The sequence below is a fragment of the Macrotis lagotis genome, chromosome 2 (genome assembly GCF_037893015.1).
Source record: "Macrotis lagotis isolate mMagLag1 chromosome 2, bilby.v1.9.chrom.fasta, whole genome shotgun sequence".
Taxonomy (NCBI): domain Eukaryota; kingdom Metazoa; phylum Chordata; class Mammalia; order Peramelemorphia; family Peramelidae; genus Macrotis; species Macrotis lagotis.
Window position 1 is genome coordinate 119080360 of NC_133659.1, and position 22535 is coordinate 119102894.

At 33.7% G+C, this 22535-nt stretch overlaps 1 protein-coding gene and 1 long non-coding RNA gene across 2 annotated transcripts in view; one reads left to right on the forward strand and one right to left on the reverse strand.

The window, feature by feature from the left end:
- USH2A (usherin) overlaps positions 1-22535 on the reverse strand; it is a 1130853-nt gene that overhangs the window by 631642 nt on the left and 476676 nt on the right. The gene's annotated exons all lie outside the window — the stretch shown is intronic.
- The window catches only part of LOC141513139 (uncharacterized), a 42923-nt gene continuing 41923 nt past the window's right edge, over positions 21536-22535 (forward strand). The window contains exon 1 of the long non-coding RNA XR_012475724.1: positions 21536-21667. This is a non-coding gene — a long non-coding RNA (uncharacterized LOC141513139). The remainder of the gene's footprint in view (positions 21668-22535) is intronic.

Here is a 22535-nt window from a genome sequence, read left to right on the forward strand (position 1 = left end):
GAAACTTGAAAGAAGCATTGAAATCCAGCATGTCGGAGAGTATAAAAAAAATTCCAGGCATGGGGATGCGAGGAGGGGAAGACCATCTGGGCTTTGCATTAATACAAGTTTTTCTCAAAAACTGTGCTGAAATCTAGATATACTATAACATTTCATGGAATTAGTAATCTAGTAGCCCTGTCTTAAATTAAAATGAAATTATGTTAGTCTAGCATGAGCTGTTTTTGATGGAGTCATTATATCTCTTAGTGGTCACCAACTCTCTAAATGCTCACAAACCATCCCTTTAATCATTCTAAAAGCTTCAAATACTGGAAAATTCCAAATCCTCCTCCATTAAATTCATAATAATTTTACTGATATCACATTTAGTCATTCACACTGGGAAAAAAGTATATAAAACTCCAAAAGTCCATCTCATGATATTCAATTGGATGGAAAAGCCATTGAATTTATCCATCTTATTATTTATATGTGTGTGTGTGTATATATATATATATATATGCATATTATAGATTCTTATTAAAACTGATGATGAGATTTCACCAAACTGTTAGTTTAGTTAAAACTATATAAACCTGTTTAAATTTTTTAAAATCCCAAATAATTTGTTGTTATGAAGTTCCATATTTTAAAATGAATATTATTCCAGTGATGCTATATGTTATGAATCATGAAAAACAACTATGCATCTCAGAAGAACTGTAAATGAACCAAAAAGGCAATGAAGAGTCACATAATGAATTACAAGTATAAAAAGGCTGAAACATAATACCACTGATGATTTATGCATAAAAAGTCAACTACAAGACTTTATTTAAAAAGGGAATTAGACTTTGATGTACAGCAAAAATTAAAGATGGGTAGTCAAAGAACTATCCTTAGCAGATGAAGGAAAGGAAAGAAGGAAAGGAGGAAAGGAGGAAAGAAGGAAGGAAGGAAGGAAGGAAGAAAAGGATGTTGGAAAGGAAAAGGAAAGGAGGAAGCTTGAGGGGAAAAAGAAAGAAGGGAAGGAGAAAATAAGGGAGAAAGGGAGGAAACTCTGATTCATTAAGTGCGTTCTATGTGTCAAATACTGTGATCCTTTAATCTTTATGACAAACCTTTGAGGTAAAATCTCCCATTTTAAAGTTGAAGAAATAGTCTGAGAGAAGTTAAATGACTTACCAATAATTATACAATTGAGTTCTAAGACCATCATGGTCATGTTTGAAACAGGGTCTTCCTGATTCCAGGTCCAACAGTTTATCCATTGTTCTACCCAGCTACCCTAAAACCAGTGGTCCTCTAGTACTTTAGGTATATTCTCTATATGTGGACAATAAATATGGACAAGAATAACACAGGATGAGGAGATCTATGCATAGGGAGAAAATACCTACACCATTAAGTTTATAAGTTCATCATAATATCAGAGTTTCTATACATAATGAGATTGATTTGAGGGACTGGGATAAGAATGGATAGAAAGTATTAATGGTTTTTCATTTTTCTAGAATAGTTTGATACTATAAAGTTCTGTGTTTTTATATGGACTATTAGAGCACAAGGGAAAATCCTTATTTTGTTAATCAAAGCATAAAATCACAGTTGGTGAACCACTGTAAAATTAGTTTTAAGACTCCTGGAGGCTACTGTTCCAGTGCAGAACAAGGAATTCTCAATTAGAATGGGTGCTCTTCTTGATTCATTGTTTGAAAGATGGTAAGGAAGTTATGAAAGAAATGGAAATGGAAGTTAGATGGGGAGCTCAATGTATAAGAGAACCCTAATAAATATTCCCTAAAAGAAATAACATTTAGGGCATGATCTCTATTCACAAAAGAGAAAAAAAGGAGGTAGAGAAGCAGTTGGCAGCAATTTCCTTTATTTATAATTTTGAACACGCAGTAAAAGTGAGCCAAGGAAATGTATTTGTTTTTTGGAGTCTAGGATGAATCTCTAATTAGTAATCACTGCTTTTCAAGTATTCAAATTCTTGGCACAGACCAAATAAAATATACTTTAAAATAACTTATTTCTAATATGAAACAACACAGTAAAGTAGATGGACTGTAGTGGGAGAGAAAGGATTTGGTTCTCTTCCAAGTTCTATCATTGACTCATTGCTCCACTCAAGGCTGTAAGTAACCTAAATCTCTCTGTAATCAATGGTATATGTATATGTATATGTATATGTATATGTATATGTATATGTATATGTATATGTATATGTATATGTATATGTATATGTATATGTATATGTATATGTATGTGGATGTGGATGTGGATGTGGATGTGGATGTGTATATGTATGTCTATATAGGCATATATATATATATGAATATGTGTATCTGTATATATATAATAATTTTTAAATTCAACTTTGAAATTCAGATATGAAAGAAATGAAATCCTATAGAAAGTCAGCTGAATAATAAATATTATCTAGAAAACAGTGAAATATATTGATATTAGCATGTAGGAGACAATAGTTTAAACTGAACTCCAATTCAGCAACATGGATATTTCTCCTCTAGTTGATCCATTAGTATTAAATTACCCCAACTTCTGTGTGTAGGATACATTTCTATGGAAGTTGAAGCTTTAGAGGCATTAATCCCTTTCTGCACATAATTTGACTCATATTTTTAGAAAACAGTACCCTAATAGCCTGTGAGCTCAGGGTCAGTTAGCAGTGCTCTCCTCTAGTATTCTAAATCGGATAGAAGAACAAGGACACTAAAGCTTGTCCAGCTGTGGTTTTATAATGACACCATTAGGTTTGCTCCATAATCAAGGCCCCTAAAAATCTATGTAGCTTCAGGCTTAGTATCTGCGACAAGGTTAACTGAAATCTGTAGCAAGGATAACTACTTTAGCAGGTTGTATCAGCAGGAAATATTTAAACACTATTTAAAAAGGATTTTAAATAAGAAGATTTTATTTAACACTGCACTAATGCACAGCAATAAAAGATCATGCAACAGAGCTGCAAACAAATAAACATGATGCTTTTTTCTCTATCCCCTCCCCCATGCTTTGCATCTGTATTGTTAAGTCCAATTGATTAGATGCTTCCATTTGAAGTTCAAAGCCATTTGCCCTTTGATTTGGAACCTACATTTGCATAGTCAATGACACAACTGTATCAGTTCAGTCTTGTCTTTTCTTGTCTAGTACATATTAATTTAGGGATGGACTATTTGAAAGGGAAGTCTGTACTTTATAATAAATTCTATATATTGAAGCAGTAGTTACAAAGGTTGATGAATTCAGATTTTCTCCTTCCTTTTAAACAATAAGATCAATTTCTAAGTTAATTGTTAACAAATGCTTATTAATTGTCCACCAGGTGTTAGAAATGACAAACAAGAATAGGGAACTGTCCTTGAAGGCTAGGATGTCCTAGGTTCAAGTTCTGCTACAGCACGTGGGATCCTAGAAAAAATCATTTAACTTCTCTATTCTTCCAGGCAATTCTCTAAGACTATTAAGTGTTGGAGCTCTTTATCCCTATAAAGTCATAGATCTAATCCTCATTACTTTCCCTACATTATGACCCAAGCTTTGTGCTAAGGGTACTGCAACAAAAATGAAGTAATTCTTGAACAGAACTTCATTTAAAGAAATACAAAATGTATATGAAGTAAAGTTAAGGTGAGGGGAGTGAAAAGGGAAGACTAGTAACAGTTAGATCAAGAAATACCTCATGTAATTGATGCTGAGAGAGATGAGCAGAACCAGAAGAACATTAGACACACTAACAATAACATAGGGCCATGATCAACCATGATGGACTTGATCATTTCAGCAGCATAAGACTCAAAGACAATTTTAATGGACTTGTGATAGAAAATATCATCCAGATCCAGAGAAGGGATTGTAGAGTTTAAATGAAGATCAAAACTTATTATCTTCAATTTTTAAAAGCTGTCTTATGTATTATGTAATTTTGTTATCTCTAATATTTTATTCCTTTTGAATCTGATTCTTTTCTCACAATGCATTCAATTTCAATCCATGTTTAGCATGGTTACAAATGTAGAGCCTATATAGGATTGCTTCCTGTGGTGGGGGAAGTAAAAAATTATAAAACTCAAAACCTTTCAAAAAAAAAGATTGGTTAAAAACTACCACTGTATGTAGTTGGAAAAACAAATAAAATAATTATATAAAAAAGAAATGCCTTATGTAAGAGATTGCCCTGGAGCTGAGCCTTTTTTTTGTGGGGAAGAGGGATTGTAAGAAATAGAAGTATAAAGGAAATGAATTTTCCAGACACAGGGACAGCCTTTGCAAAAGTATAGATATATAGCATTTCTGCAGCATGTACTAAGGGCCAGATACTTTAAAAATATTTTTTTTATTTGATCCTTAATTGATCCTTTTTATTTGATAACTATCACTAATATACAAGTAAGGAAACTGAGGCAGAGTTGAAGTGACTTGCCCAGCATCACATACCTAGTGTCTGAAGTCATATTAGGACTCAAGTCTTTCCTTACTCCAAGCCTAGTGGTGTCCATTGCACTAAGCTGGGTGGGAAACATAATATACTATTAGAGAAACAACAAATAAGCAAATATACGTGAACTGCATAGTATATGGAGAGTGATGCATGAAAACACTGAATGGGATAGACTAAAGTCATATCACAAAAACTTTTAAATATCCAACAGAAGAATTTGTACTTTACCCTTAAGGAAATCAGGAACCATTGGAGATTTTTCCTTTTTCTTTTTTTTTAAAATAAATTTATTTATTTTTTCCAACTACAAGTAAGGAAGGTTTTCCACAAACATTTTTGTAAGGTTTTTGAGTTTCACATTTTTCTCCCTCTCTCCCTTCCATCCCCCCTCCCCTTGGGAGAGAACAATCTATTATAAGTTATATATGTATAACTATGTTAACCATATTTCCATATTAACCACATTGTGGAAAAAGAATCAGAACAAAAAGAGGAAAAACCATGAGAGGGAAAAAGAAAACATAAAACAAATTTAAAAAATGAAACTAGTAAGTTTTGGTCTGCATTCAGACGCCTTAGCTCCTTCTCTGAAGTTTTTGTGCAGACATGAACTTTAAAACTTTCCATTGGAAGTTGTATATAGACTGAATTGGAGAGGGGAGAGACAAAGGGAAAGAATGGAAACAAAGAAATCACTTAGGACATAACTGTCCAGGTGAATGAAGATGAGGATCTAAAATTGAGGGAGAGTTGTGTGTGAGTAGAGAAAAGGAGGCAGATGAAAAAGTTGTTGGAATAAAATCATATAACTCATATAGAATATGGGTTAAGAAACTGAAGGAAAGTCATTCTGAGTTTGCAGAAGAGGGAAAGATAATGTTTCTCTCATCAACCTGAAATTCTAATTGTGTTAAAGATAGATTTATAAAGAAAAAGAAGCAATAGCAACTCCCTATCTTAAAATGCTTCACTCTGCTCTTTATTTTTAATTTAATTTTGCAAAGTAGATAACTGATATATTTTTTCCTTTTTTTTTATTCATTTCTTTAAGGCAATGGTGTTAAGTGACTTGCCCAAGGGCACTCAGGAAATTATTAAGTGCCTGAGGTCAAATTTGAACTCAGGTCCCCCTGACTCCAGGGCTAGTGCTCTATCCAATGTGCCACCTAGGTGTCCCCTTATAACTGATATAATTTTGATGAATTTATAACCATTTAGGAAACCTCTTTTCTTGACTATCCTCCAAACCTCTCCATATTTACCATCCTTTCTTCAGTTCTTGCATGACTACTTTTTGAAAGAAATGAAGAAAGAAACTGTGTAGGGAGGAGCTCCCTTCGCTTCACACCCAGAGGGGTAGTGTAATGATAAGTTCTTTTTTTTAAAAAATCATTTGTTTTCATCCACATACACTTGTATATTTTTAAGTTGCAAAATTTCCTTCCACCCTCCCTTCCCATCCCCCTCCCCTTAGCAAGGAACAGTCAAGTTAGTATTTGTACATATTTACATACTTACATATTAGTCATATTCTGTATGAGGAATTAGGATTAAGGGTAAAAGATACATAAAAGATAATTTTTATAAAATGTCAATCAGAATCTGAAGGGTTTGTTTTTCTTTCTTTTTTTGATTGTTTTGTTTTTCCTTCCTCTGGATGGAGATTACATTGTCCATAGCCAGTCTAAATCGATTTTCCCAGCTCTCTGAACTGCTGGGAGGAGCTGCTTCCATCAAGGTTGATCCCTCACAATGTTTTTGAAGATGTGCCCATTGTTCTCTTGGTTCTCCCTTCCCTCAGCATCAGATACTGTAACTCATTCCATGCTTCTCTAGAATTCAACCATTTATGGTTTCTTATAGAACAATAATATTCCATAGTAATCATGTACCATAATTTGGTTAGCCATTCCCTAATTGATGGGCATCCCCCCAATTTCCAATTCTTTGCCACTACAAAAAAACTGCTACGAATATTTTGAAATATGTAGGACTTCTACCATTTTTTTATAATTTCTTCTGGATATAGATCTAGAATAGGAATTGCTGGGTCAAGGGTATTGCTTTTTGGGCACAGTTCCATATTGCTCACCAGAATAGTTTGGATCCATTCACAACTCCACCAGTAATGCATCAATGTGCCAATTTTCCCACAACCTCCCCAACATTGATCATTTCCCCTTTTTCTCATCTTGGCCAATCTGACAGGTGTGAAATGATACCTCACTGTTGCTTTACTTTGCATTTCTCTAATCAATAAGGATTTGGAACATTTTTTTCCTGTGATTATACATAGATTTATTTTCTTCATTTGAGAACTGTCTATTCATATCCTTTGACCATTTATCAGTTGGGGAATGACTTGTGATCTTATAAATTTGATGCAATTCTATATATTTTAGAAATGAGACTTTTATCAGCACTCTAAATTATGAAGATTATTTCCCAGTTTTCTGGTTTCCTACTAATTTTGGCAGCATTGATTTTATTAGTACAAAACCTTTTCAATTTAATATAGTCAAAATCATTCATTTTGCATTTTATAATGTACTCTACTTCTTCTTTGGCCATATATCTGATAGATAAGAGTATTTCTTGGTCTATTAATTTATCTGTGGTGTTGTCATTTATATCTAAATCCTGTATCCATTTTGACCATATTTTGGTATAGGTCCTAAGTTTTTTGCCATACTATTTTCCAATGTTCCCAACAATTTTTTTAAATAGTGAGTTCTTATGCCAGAAGCTGATATCTTTGGGTTTGTGAAATAGTAGATTGTTGTATTCATTTGTTGTAGTTTCTTTAATTTAAAAAAAATTATTATTTAAGGCAATGGGGTTAAGTGACTTGCCCAAAGTCACACAGCTAGAAAATTATTAAGTATCTGAGGTCACTTTTGAACTCACTTCTCCTGTCTCAGACTAGTGCTCTACCCACTGTGGCACCTAGCTGCAGTTTCTTTTGAACTTATCCTGAAACACTGATCCATTGCTCTATTTCTTAAGCAGAATCAGGCAGCTTTGATGAATGCTGCTTTATTGTATAGTTTTAGATCTGGTAGAGCTAGGCCACCTCCCTTTTACTTTTTTCCATCATTTCCCTTGCTATTCTTGACCTTTTGTTGCTCCAGATGAATTTTGTTACTATTTTTTTCTATCTAGGTAAAGTAATTATTTGGTAGTTTGGTATGGCACTGAATTAGTAATTTAATTTGGTAGAATTGTTTAAGCTCTGAGCATATGTAAAGTTAGAAAATCTAAATTTGGGTTTATAGGCTCAACATAGATTTTTAGAGTCAAAAGAATTATTAGAGATCATTTGTTCCAAACTCCAGTCCAACTCTTATTTAAAAGATCATAAATCAGAGTATTTAAAATGGATGGAAAGGACCTTAAATACCACTGAGTGCAAAACTCTATTTTTTTATAGATGCAGAAACAGTGTCAGAAAGTTTATATGACTTATCCAGTGTCACCTAATGCTATGTATCAGGGATGAGATGTACACAAAAGTGAGTTGATACTAACTCCAAGGTTCTTTCTACCATACTCTAAATCTTTGGGCCATTCAGACAGCATAGTGAATAGAGTATTAGACCTGAAGTCTAGTACTAGTCTGATCTCAGACACTTTCTAGCTTTGTGACCCTGGGCAAGTCACTCAATCCTGTTTGCCTCAGTTTCCTCATGTGTAAAAGGAGCTGAAAAAGGAAAGAACAAATCACTCCTGTACCTTTGCCAAGAAAACCCTAAATATATCAAGAGGAGTCAGATATGACTGAAATAATTCAATAAGAACAATGCAATAAATAAATTTTTGGATCAAAGATGATAAGACCAAGAATTGGAATGGATCTCAGAGGGCATATGGTGTGGGGAAAATACTTTGTTATTTATTAATGTTTGAACCAAGCTTTATGTAACGGGAAATTGTTACATAGCTTACATAAAAGTCAGGCTAACCTCGCAGCCCACTACAAAGAAATTACAGTCCACTGAAAGGAATGCTTATATCCTATTAAGGTCTTGTTTTGTGTTAAGCCAAAGCTTGTGTTTTGTGTTTCCCAATAATTTATGTTTTGAAAGTTTAAACCTATATCTGATATACATCTTAAGCAATCTTTTTTCTTGTTTTTGCTTTATTAATTTTATATTATTACAATAATCTTCTTGTGAGAGTAATCATAAACCCCCTCTCCCCCCAAAAAAGATGAGAAACCTCAAAAATAGTAAAAGAGTAAAAAAAGTGTACTTCAATCTATGTTCAGATTCCAATGGCTCTGTCTCAGGGATGAGTTACCTTCCCCATTGTAATCACGAGAAGTTGCTTCAATATTTTTCCCTCAGTTGCTATCACTAGCTTTATTTCCCTCCACTCTATTCCTCCCCACTCTCATCTATTCCATTCTCTCTCTTCTTTCATCCTGTCCCTATTTAGAAGTGTGTTGTAACTGAGTACCCTCTTCCATGATCTTCCTTCTCTTCTATCACCTACTCCCACCTTCTTTCCCTCTGTTCTCCCTTATTCCAACCCTTTCCTCTCATTTTTCCTCTAGGGTAAGATAGATTTCTTCACCCTATTAAGTATGTATGTTATTTCCTCTCTGAGCCATTTCTGATGAGAATGAAGGCTCACTCATCCCCCCCCCCCATCTTCCCCTGTTCCACTCCATTGTAAACCTTTTTTTTGACTCTTACGTTAACTGTCTTAGCCCCTTATTGGTCTCCTTTCTCTTCCTCCCAGTACTTTTCTTTATCGTTCATTGACTCCATCTTTTTACTATATTACACCATTATATTCAGCTCCTTCCTGTGCCTTTTCTATATACACTCCTTCTGACTGCTCTTATAAATGACAATGTTCATATGAGTTATCAATATCTTCTTCCCATGCAGTAATCTAAGCAGTTCAACATCAAGTTCCTCATAAATAGCCCCTCTCATCCACCCCCTCTATGGTTCCCCTGAGTGCTGTAATAGGAGATCAGATTTTCTGTTCAGCTCTGCTCGTTTCCAAAGGAAAGTTGGAAATTTCCCTGTTTCATTAAAGTTGGTCTTTTCTTCAGTTTTGCTGGGCAGTTCATTCTCAGCTATAAACCAAGATATTTTGCCTAGGGGAATATCAAATTCCAAGCTCTAGGAGCCCTTAATGTAGACAATGCCAGATCCTGTGTAATCCTCACTATTGATCCATGGTAGTTGAATTGCTTCTTTCAGGCAGCTTTTAGTATTTTTTTCTTTGACCTGAGAGTTTTGGAATTTGGCTATAATAATATTCCTAGAAGTTTATGTTTGGGGATCTCTTTCAGGAGGTGATCAGTGAATTCCCTCAATTTCTACTTTATCCTCTGATTTTAGTGTTTCAAGACAATTTTGCTATATTATTTCTTGAAAAATGAAGTCTAGGCTTTTTTCCAGGTCATTACTTTCAGGTAGTCCAATAATTTTTAAATTGTCTCTTCTGGATCTGTTTTCAAGGTCATTTGTTTTTCTGATAAATTTCACATTTTCTTCTAAATTTGTTTATTTTTTTTAGTATAGCTTTATTTCTTCCTGAGTTCTCACAAAGTCATCACCTTCCTTTAGTTCCATTCTGCATTTGAAGGAGTCATTTTCCTCAGAGAGCTTTTTTATCTCCTTTTCCAGCTGTCTAATTCTGCTTTTAAGCCATTATTCTTCTCATTTGCCTTTTGTGTTGCTTTTTCCACTTGTCCAAATTGGTTTTTAATATGTTATTGTCTTCAGTATCTTTTTGTATGTCTTTCACCAGATTGCTGACTTGGTTTTCATGATTTATCTGCATCACTTTCATTTCCCCTTTCAATTTTTCCCTCTACCTCCCTCAATTGCTTTTCAAAGTCTTTTTTGAGCTCATCCATAGGCTGAGCCCTTTTCTCATTTCTCTTGGAGATTTTGGAAACAGAAGCTTCAATTTTGTCATCATTTGAGTATGTATTTTGATTCTCCATGGGACCAAAGTAATTTTCTATGGTCAGATTCTTCTTTTTCTGTTGTTTGCTCATTTCCTCATTTACTGTACCTCCAAGACTTTGGGGGGTTTTGGGACACCCCCCAGAGATCTTAATTTCTCCAAGGTCTTATGAGAGGCTCTGACTGTTCTCTTGCCAGAGGCCCTTACCTCTGCTCTGGAGCTGTGAGGAGGATCCCTGCTCGGCTATGGTGGTGTTGTGGGGGCCCAGACTGCAACCTGGAGTTGAGTGCAGGCAAACAGCTGGGTCCTGCCCCAGTGAGAGAAGAGAGACCTCTTCAGTCTCCCCCAACCCCCTTACCATATATGGGCTGAGAGCTCTGGATGTGCTGGGTGGCTGTGCCAACTCCTACTGCAGGTTCTTACCTCAGGGGGCTCTGTGGCTGGAGATCCACTCCGCAATCACTCTGGTGTGTCAGACTTCTCTCACCACCCCTTCTGGCTGTCCCCAATGATCCCTGGGCCAAGAGGTCTGGAAACTGCCCCCTCTGCCATGGACCCAGGCTCCTGTCCCAGCTGTGCTGCACCAACCCCCTGTCCTGGTGGAACAGACCTTTCCTGTGAAACTTCTAAGGTGTCTTGGACTGGAAATTGTGTCACTCAGTCTTTCTGTGGATTCTGCCCCTCTAAATTTTGGCTAGAGTCATAATTTGACAGTTTTTTGGGGAACAGGTTTCCAGGAATTCCTGCCTTCATGCTGCCATTTTGGCTCCCCATCTCAAGCAATCTTACCTGAAAACTGCCTTTTTTCTGAAAACTGCCTACCAACAATTTGACAATCAACTGCTTGTTCTCGTACTCCTGTTTAAACCCATCTTACATAAATCTCACAGAGAATAAAGAGGGAAGATACACCTTTTTTCTAGTTCTCTCTCCTCTGCCAAAAGACCTAATAAAATTCTTTGTAAAACATTTTCAGCTTTGGGAGTTTGTTTATGACTGACCCTAGTCCAATTACCTCAGTTTTTAAAGAAAGAAAAATGAAACCAAGAGACATTAAGTGACTTCCCCAGGATTTCTTGTAATAAACTAATCATTCATTCAATCAACAAGTCATTTCTTTTTCACTAGTTATGTGCACTCACTGTGCTTACCACTTAGTATACAAAGAAAGTTAAAAAATTATACCTTCCCTCAAGGACCTTATATCATAATGAGAGATACAGAATATCAATAACTAATGATATACTAGTTATATTCAGAACACATATAAGTGACCTGATAGGGAAAGTTATTCATGGCTATGGGGGCAGGGAAGAGTAGGAAGGTCTCCTGCAAAAAAGGAAGAAGGAGTAAATAACCATTTAAGTGGTATCTATTATGTGCCAATTACAATTCTAAGTATTTTTATAAATATTATCTCATTTGAAAAATATAGAATATAGAATATGGAAGGTGGAAGGTGGAAGAAGGCTACCTTTTTAACCAAGTCTGGAGTGAAAGGAAAGATAGTGGGGGGAAAGATGTCTGAATAATTTGAAAAGAGGGTGAATGAGGAAGGTTGAGCTCTCAGTAAATGGCTTCAATATTTTTGGTGAAGTATGAGTCATTTCCTCACTTGATATGGTGGGGCAGAGACTGCTGAAGAAAGCTTAAGGGAAAATGAAAATGTTTAGAATAGGAGAGCAAATTGATTTGTAAGGTGTAAAGGGATTGGCTTACTAGAGTAAGATTCAACAACATAAATCTGTAGCACAAATTTGTATCACACAGCACATTTAATTATTTGCTCCATATCCATGCAGGAGCATGTGAGTAGGATTGGAGGAGGTAAATAACAGGAGAAATCTAGGATTAGAGTTTTCCAAGGCTAAATTCTGTAACTAGGAGACAAGGGAATCAAGAGTAGAGCATAATGAAGAACTGACCTGATTCACTAAGAAAAAGGGAGGAAGGGCAAGAATAGACAATATCAGGATAAGAGAATAGAAGAGTAGAGAGAATGAGGTTATAGTGAAAGTGAAGAACAGAGTTTGGGGTCATAAGGTAGAGGGAAAGATGGATTTATAAAAGATTATGATCAGATAAAAAATCAAAATAACATGGAAGTAGATCACTTGTAGGTGGCAGTAAGATCAAGGGTATAACTATTTGTAATTAGGTAGGTAGAATAGGATAAGAAGCCTGAGTAGATTGAGAAAAATGGGAAGCCAGTATATTGGAGTATCAATTCATATCAACTGATCAATAATATCAATATTAACAATTCCCTATTATGTGGCCAGTAGATGCGGAACCAGACCATGGACTCATTGAGGAAGGACAGAATATGTCATGATGAAGGGGATGACTGTCAATATCAAACATAATTGAAATAAATTTAGATACTGAGAACTCCTTGGAGGGGAGATTGTTTGGTGAAGGGTTTTTAAATGGCAATAAGGGGCAATGATCCATTGACTCCAAAGTCAGCTGCTTTCTACTTGACAATCTACTTGATAATCAGAGAAGTTATTTATCTAAGATCACTTATAAGTAATTAGTAACATAATCAAGCTTTGAAGCCATAACTCAGATTTTGATTTAAGAATCAGTGATCTTTTCAATATATCAACAGCTAGTTAAGGATCCAAGAGAGTATTTGGACTTGGGTCTTCCTGATTCCAATCACTGGTGCTATATCCACTTCATCTCCTAGACACGTGGTGCAGAAGAAGGAATGGTTAAATTTCCCACTCATCCAGTTGTCCATGTGTCTACATTAAGGACTATGGCCTATGATTAGATGACCTCTTAAGTCTCTTCTGACTCTGACATTCAATGAGTCTAATGAAGTAATGATGTGTGGAATAAAAATCGTGGGAGAATACAGTGTGGGCCAAAATAGTCAAAGAAACTTTCATAGAGTAGGTGGGACTTGACATTGTCAGCCCAGTCCAGTGTCTGGCACTGAGCATAGTAGGCTATGAATAAGTTTAATTGTCATATTATTTGGGTAATACAGATCCATATACCTCAGAGATTTCCAGAATATGATCCAAATTCTGTAATCAACATATACATTTATTTTGATTAGAGACATTTGGCACATTACCACAATTATCAGAGCTTTTTTTCACAGAAATAGGAAAAAAATTGAGGAAACATCTCCCAGTATTTCTCCATCAACTTGCCCCCAGATAATTGTTACCATTGTTTAACTCCTGATGTTATCTAATCTATCCTGGGTGATATTATTCAGGCATCCTAGCAACTATAGGCCATAAAATCATGAGACTAGAAGAGAATGAATGATTTCTTCTCTTGCCTTTTTGTCTCTCCATGGCCCTACTCTCCTAATTCTCCAATCCATGGCCATCTCTTTCAGAATTAACAGTTCTGTATTTATATTGGATAAAAATTTAGAATTTATAATGGCCACCTGAAGTTATCTAGGTCTTATTATTCACTTCATAAATAAAGGATATTGACAGGATGACTTACCCAAGGTTACACTGCTAGATTATGACAACAGAGTTCGATATCCAAATTTAGTATTCTTTCTCCCATAGCTGCTCTGGCTCTAACTTTCTCCAAACCAAGAGTATAATATATAAAATAAAATGGATTACTGTGATTATTTGGGAGCAAATAATTTTATAAGTTAAATGATAATGGTTTCATTTCTTACAAAATCTTACAGGAACTTATAGAATCCACTCAAAGTTGGCTTGGGAATTTCATCTTAATTTTTGCTTAGCTAATAAAAATTAAGCTTTTATTAAAATTTTACTTACTAAAATAAAAAATATTTAATGTTAATAAAATTCAAGTTTTAGTATAAGATTTGTTTTTGAAACCTGATTCTCCCATATACTACCTGTGACCTAGGGCAGATCACAGATCCTCTGGGCCTCAGTTTCCTCATTTGTAAAATGAGGTGGTTAGACAACATGACCTCTAAGATCCTTTTCAGCTCTGAATCATTGATCCCATCAACAACAATTTCCAAATGTATAACTGACATTAGAATAGCCATTACTGCATAAAAATGGCTCTTGGAGGACAAAAAAAAAGCAAAAAGCACACATTCAATATACATTAACCTAGAAACCCCATACTTAGCTACATTTTAAATATTTATTCTAGCTTATTTGTTCACAAGATTAGGAATTTAGTGATGGCCTCTAAAACTTCTTTTCACAGATCATACTTTTGTTTTTCTTTTTAACACTAAGATTTCTTAGACTTTGCAAAACTTACAATATAAATTGTACAAAGGGAGCATAAAGTAATAGTGTTAACTGTAATTAGAGACATAGTGACTCACTGGATGAGATCACTTTATCTGAAATCCTGCAAACTCTATGGTACATTAATGTTTCAATTTGCAGATTAGAAAATAATTGTTAACAGACTTTAGGGTTATTATAATTTTTGACAGGGGAAGTATTTGAGTATTATGTTATATCTTTCAAATAAGAAAAATGAAAGGAAAATATGTGCTCTGTGAGTGAAATTACACTACAGCAATGGAAAAAAATCATTTCAAATAAGCAAACAAATAAAATCATAGTTTGAGAAAATTCTTAGGAATGAAAATTCTCAAGAATGAAAATTCACCTTATAATCCTATAGTTCACCATTATCAAAACTCCTTAGGGGGTGGCTAGGTGGTGCAGTGGATAGAGCACCAGCCCTGGAGTCAGGAGTACCTGGATTCAAATCCAGCCTCAGATACTTAAAAATTACCTAGCTATGTGATCTTGGGCAAGTCACTTAACCCCATTTGCCTTGCAAAAGCCTAAAAAAAACTCCTTAGAAGGATTATTTAAAGTAAAATCTTAGAGAAAATATGGACCCCCTTGCTATAAATAATCAAAAATATTAAATATAATGAATAGAGAAAAAGTCATTATCTTAATTGCAAGATCAAGAGGGACATAGAGAAACAAAAATAAATTAAATTACTTTCATGATAATTCACTATTCAGTCAATCATAGAATGAGTATGACATAGTGATGGTTTTATAGATTATAACAAGGGATTAAAATTTTTTTGTAATTTTTAAATTTTTTACTGATTAATCATGCCAAAGACATTTTAAAAATGAATAATAATAAAAACATTTAAAGTCATTAATATTTGATTTTTTTGCTCCTGACTCATTTATTTCCATCCCATTGCTAGCTATCTTGTAATACTTCCCAGAATAATGGAATGAAAGAGTAGGTTCTAAACTGGTCTGGATAATTTATCCTTGGACAATCATAATTTGATACATTTCAAAAGAGGATAGAAAATATTGAAGTAAAGTTGTCCTCATTTTATTACAAGCAATGATCCCTTTCCCATTCTTAGATTAGCTTTCTAGCTCTATGTAATTTTAGTATCCCTAAGTATCTGAAAGTTTGGCTGGTTTTCTGAAGCATTATCACAAACTTCTTAAGGAATTCCAAGTGCTCATTTGAAATGAGAATGCTCAGGTTGGCTACAGTTTGGATAGTCATCATCAATCAGAATGCCATCTGACCTGAACTTTGCAACAACCCTAGCACACTGAACATTTTCTTAAATAGTTTTTTTTTCCTTTCCACCAGTGTACAGATCCCTTGTATAAATGCATGTTAAATGGTGCACAGAAACCTCTCATAGTGATCCCAATATAGGTCTTTCAATCTTTTGATAATGTTTTTAATAATAAGCTTTGAAACACAATTGTTTTTACCTCAAAATTCTTAAAAATCTTGTTATGGGACAGAAATAAGAGATTAATGGAGATCTTGCAAAAAAGATAAATGGCACTACAAGAATACAACAAAACTGGAGAAAAATTAATTGAACCTATACTTTTGATAAATATTTATTTTTTGCAGAAGAAAAATGCATACTCGTTTAAGCTGTCATTATACTAACCTACATCCTATTTTTCATATTATTAGTAATACATAATGTGGTAGTTTATATTCAAAAATAAAACTAGAATGTATATACCTCATGTATTTATCCAGAAATATACCAAGGTTACTATGGTTACGAAAAATCCATTACCTTTGAATACAGAATGAAAAAGTTTGACTTAAAGTGTGCGCTATTTATTATAGCAAACATCAACAGCCTTCGGGAGGTTCTCTAACTGGATTCATTTTTCAGTGTCAGAACTGACCCACCATACTACTAGCTTATGGCCTATGCAAGGCAAAAAATTTGAACTGTATGCATTTTTAAATATATTTTGTACTAACTCAAGGTGCAGAAATGCCTTTGAGTTTTAATGCTTCATATTTAAGAGGAGGAAAAAAAATCCATACCACCACGATGCTAAGTAGATTCTGACTTGAAATGTTTTCACTTTTTACCTATATACTCTATGGCAGCAAAATCAATCTGCTTCTTGTAAAGAAAACACAGTACTTCAGCTCAACATTTAATAGAAGGAAACACTAAAGGAGTAGAAGAGGAAAAAGAACTTACTTTGGATTCCAAATCATTAAGGGAAGAAATAATGCCAACTCCCAAAGACTTTTCTACTATAGAAAACAAAGAAATTTGTTCACACAGTTTGACAGATTCTAACCAGAAGTAATAGGCAAAATCATAAACTTAAGTCTGGAGGATGCCTCAAGTTTATGTCCCACCCTGGTTTAAAAAAAAAAAAGTTGATGGAGGGTACCTAAACCATCAAATTGTTTAGTCACATTTTTAAAAAAGAACAGTTCAGTGTCAAAGTGATACATTTCTTGGGATCACTTTATGACCAGTTACAAATGGTCCCAGACTTCATTTATTATTGCTCCACCTACAGATCAAAGGGTAGCTTTTACATGGGTATAAAGGGTAAAGAACTAGAAAATCCTCCTCAATATCTTCAGTTATATCCACACATACAGCTAAATAAGCAATCACTGTCAGCAGCATCAACTCCAAATGAACACTGTGATGAAAAACAGGATGATACCATTCCCTAGGTGGATTCTAAACTGACAGATCTCAAGTTCACTTCTTAGGGCTATCACCATGGGGGAAGAATGGAACAGATCTCTCCTATCAGAAATTATATTCCTAAAACATACTCTTCCCCTTCTTTTCCTTTTTATCTCTTTGGGCATTACTCATAATATTAAAGCATATGTCAGTTAAATGCATGAACAAAAGCTTGTAAAATAAAGATTTAGGAAATAAAAATTATGTATAATGGATGCAATGTATATATGTACCTATGTGTGCATTTATGTATATGTATTATGTGCATGTGTATGTATGTTTTCAAGTGTGTGTTTTCAAGCCTAAACATTGTTTTAATTTTTTTTCCTTATAATAAGCCGAACTCTATCTGCCTTTTACTTCCATTAATTTGTCCCTGTTTCTACCCCTTGAAGCAAAAAGTAAGAAGAATTAATTTCCTATGTTAAGTTTGCCCATGTTTAAAACCCTAGTCTGAACAATCCCTTTCTTTCTCTTCCTAGTAACATTCTTCTTTAATCTAAAGATTGTTCTTTACAGGCTTTATTTCTAACTTTAAAGTCATCTATCTAATCTATTCTTTTTTCACTCTTTAGAAGAATGGGATTTTAGTGCCATTTAAAACTATTACCCTTTGGTCATTGGAGAAGAGAGCTTTCCATGTACACCCCTAACTCAGACATAGCTAGTTAAAATTCTAGATGCTTCCTTCTTCAATTCAGTTGGTATTCTCCATTTTTTTTCTCTATGTCCTTTTTCCTTTTGACAAAGATTATTTAAATAGCTGCCCTTATCTCCTTTTCCCTCTAAATTTCTCATCTGCTCATCTTTCCTTCACAAAATTTTTGTCTTTTGGTAATTCTTCTCAGAATAGCCTGCCCAGATGACACAATTTAAGATTTTCTACTCCTCACAAAATGATCATGCTTTATCTGATATTATTTTATAATTTCATTCCTGTTTAGAAAATTTCTAAGGGACTTACAGCATGGAAAATTACTTAAGAAACCATATTTTCATTATAATATGGAAAATATCTGTTGCCTCTAATCTATGGGTAAGTTCCCATTAAACAAAACATAAAACCACCTTCTAACTAAAACTCATTTATTATTGTATTTTAATAAACTACTGTCTAGCTGAAGTTTGTTATTATTGCATATTTAAAATATACTTCCATCTTCTTTTCTACTGGCTATAATCCTACTTTGTGGAAGTAAATTTTTAGTCATTGATAATTTTCACTGGTCTCTGAATCTAATCAAGGTCTCATAAACCCTTCATGAAATTAACAACTCCCAATTATTTATGATTCTAGTGTAGGGATAGACCAGTGTTCATTTGAGTAGAATTAAGTACATCACATTCCTTACATCTTTTAATTCTAATTTTTCACTAAAAGCTACACGCCAAATTCCTATTAAATGTGTATCCACTTTGGTTTTCATATCATTCAATGTCATATTTGTTCATAATCTATATCCTCCATTTTGTATAATTATAATTCATCACCTATAATTATACCACTTTGTACTGGTCCCTATTGGACTTTATTGTATTTTAAAATGGCACATTTATCAAACTTATCAAGGTCAATTTGAATTCTAATTTGATGATTCCTGTAAACAGCCAGTTGGTTGGTCACTAGGCCAAAGCAAGTAATGACTTCTATAAGGAAAATGGTAGAAAAGAGTCCTTTCAGTCATTTTCTGACTAGTATGTTTTCTGATAGTTGGATAACTGGATGGATAAAAATGAGAAAATTTATATGTTTTTAACTCATAAAATTGCTATAAAATATGATCTACTTCCTTCCTTTCAGTGTTATCCACATTATGAAGGATAATCTCTTAGAAAAATTCACATTTAATGATAAACTTATTGAAGAAAACAGCATCTACTTTTGCTTAAAGAAGAGAAAATACCAAGCATATTCCCAAGTGTGAAAATTTTAGGCATTATGACATTTTGGGTATGTCACATGGGAGTGGGAAAATGAAAGATAGAATTAGTAAATAAATTAGTCATAAAATTATGGAAATTCTTCATAATCAGGAAAGGTGGGTCTCCATAAAGTTACAAGGAAGTAAATGCACCAAAGTTTTCTTGGGCACTTTCAATTAGGTGTTAGAGAAATGGAATACATGGTCATCTTCTGCCTATATGTCTAAGCTATGGGAAGAATCTAAATTAGGAAAAATCCAGAGGTCAATTCAATGATTCAATGTAATACTATGGATAAATATTAAGAAAGGTGGTAAAGGCTCTGGGGATACACAAACTGAGAGAATACAATATGTACACAAATAGATAAAAGCAAGGTCATTTGAGGAAGAAAAGAGAAGAAGAAAATGAAGGATTAAGAAAGGAGTATAGATTATTTTGGCTTATGCATGGAAGCTGAAACCTAAGCTAAATCTTAAAAGAAACTTAGGAAAGATAATCAACAGAAGAGAATAAAGATTGCATTCCAGGCTTGGAATATGGGAAAGCACAAAGTAAGGAAATATCATGTTGGTATCCAAGATCCCACTGAAGAAGCTTTGTAACTGAAGAGGGTATGATTTTTACTCTTACTCCACCTGTTATAATACAGTTGGATATGAATGTAATTTTATAGAATTCTAGAATTCAATTCTTTATAAAATAGAGACTAGTGAAAGATTTTAATTAATTTTAGACAGTTTTATTTTCTGAGCTTTATTAGATATAGTAAAAACCATTGGCCCATACTTATTAAATATTTTAAATAATCCAAATATGATGTAAGTGGTTCTTATTGAGGGTTTCAGAAGTGTTTAAGAAGTTTTAGAGAGTTGGGCTATATTATCTCTAAGGTCTATTCCAGATAATAGAGTCAATATGTCTATGTTTCCTTGAACCATAGGTTTATTAATCTGGCAAATATACATGTATATATTCATAATAAAAATAGAATTATTATTATTATAACAAATTTGAAGATTACCCAAAGGGCAATTTAAAGGTATGTGATAGACAAAAAATAGGCTATACCATTTTATTTTGAAATATATAGGAAAGTGGTGTTAAGGATGTCATTAGAGAAATAAATGGCTGGAATAAAATATATTACCATCACAAAGTGGGGATGAATAAATGATTGAAAGAATGCATTCATTAAGCACTTCCTTGACAGGTATTATGTAAGTATTTGATAATAAGAGAGTTGACATTCAGGGTCATCTCCAGTAATTCTGAGTCCTATCTGCACACTGGACCCAGATAATTCAGCAGTAGAAAAATGAGATTGGTGACTTAGCACAGCACCCCCTTCATTCAAATTCAATTCATGTAAATGTCATGATATCACCTCCCTATTGTTACGGTCTTCTTCAAAAATGAAGGACAAATATCATCACTTGAGATTTATAAAGTACCTAAAGATTTATAGGATATTGTCTCATTTGGCTCTCAAAATAACCTTGAGGAAAAGGTGTTTTCATTTCCCAAATTTTACAGAAAAATAAACTGAGACTACAGAGATTAGATAACTGAAAAATGTCACAATATCAATAATTATCTGAGATGAGGATTAAATCATATTTTCCTGATATCAAATCTAGCATTTCACTCATTAAACTAAGCTGCTTTTCTATGGACAGCCAATAAAGAGCTAGATGATCTAATCATTTTCATCCACTGTCAATAGATGAATGCCTTTTAGTGAATTTATGAGAAGTCATGGGTTGGATGGGCTTTACCAGAATTTGATCTGTATCATTGGAAGACTCATAAATGAGCACAGAGTAGCATTATATAAGGAGAAGAAAACTTTGAAATCATTCAGTGAATCTCAGTTCTAAACCCAGTTCTATTCTGACAATAAGCAAATGGTGAGATCTTGGTCCAGTCAGTTAACTTGGTATGTCACAATTTTCTCATCAGTAAAATTAGGCTAATAATGTCTATCGTTTCTATAACCAAAAAAAAGAAAATTAGAAAGGTTAAGGTATCCTATTGGATCTAGGGCCATCTCTAGTCATCCTGATCTATATATTGCCACTGGACCCAGAAGGTTCCACAGGAGAAAGTGAGGATAGTGATTTTGCATAACCCTTCTTCATGTAAATATAATTATAGTACATGGCATGACTTCATGTCCCTGATGTCATAGTCCTCTTTAAGAAGGAAGAACAAATAACAATGACAATAACTTAACAACATTCTGTGAGAACCAAATGAGTATTCTTAGGTTCACAAAGCAGTTTCCTCTCTACCACTCTGGGAGGCAGACGGTGAAAATTAATAATTTTTCCTTTTCATATTTCAATAAATAGAACCTGAGAATTTCTGACTCAAGATCAAACAAATGATAAGGGAATAAGGTAGGATTCAATGCCTCCTAAATGCTATTTATCTAATATATAAAGATCCTCCTAACTCAAAAGTCAGTTCTCTTTCTACATTTTATTCAAACACATCCTGTAAACTATATGAAAGTCCCTTAAAAAGATTAAGTATTGTTAAAAATATAAAGTCCTTAGCAAATATAAAGTATGTTAGCTTCTTTAAATCTACCCAGATTTCCATTTTTATATGATTTTAATGGGTATTATTTTTTTTCAATACTGTAATTGATACTTTTTTACTACAATCAACTGGCCTGCACAGTCACCATTCCACATTGGTTGAGGTATTAATGAAGTAAAATTAGAAATTGGTTGATCTTTGGAATTTAGTTAGTCTGAGAAAGTGAAGACTATTTTGTCTTTCAAAGCTATTGTGATGTTTATTCAGGAAAGCTTAGGGTTCTTGATGTTCAGTATATTTCCAGGTATAAATCTAAAATGATGAGGGTAGGGAGGGTGTTTGATGGAATACAATAGAAGAATAGTTTGTGGAAGAGAAAGAAAAAGGAAGGAATATAAAGGAGGAATCTGGGGGGGGCGGTAGAGAACCATTACTATATATATATATATATATATATATATATATATATATATATATATATATATACATATAACAACTTATTACACTATAATAAATCAAAACCTAATGTAAGAATGATTTTAAGTGTACAATATTGCCTTGAACCTAGTATTTAATATCAGTTTAATTGAACTTAAATTTAACTTTGAACTCTGAATTTATAGTCATGAAGTCCTAAGTTTAAATTCAGCTTTCAGACACTGTGTGACCCTAGGCAAGTCACTTAACCTTGCTATATTTCAATTTTCCCAACTATAAAATGTT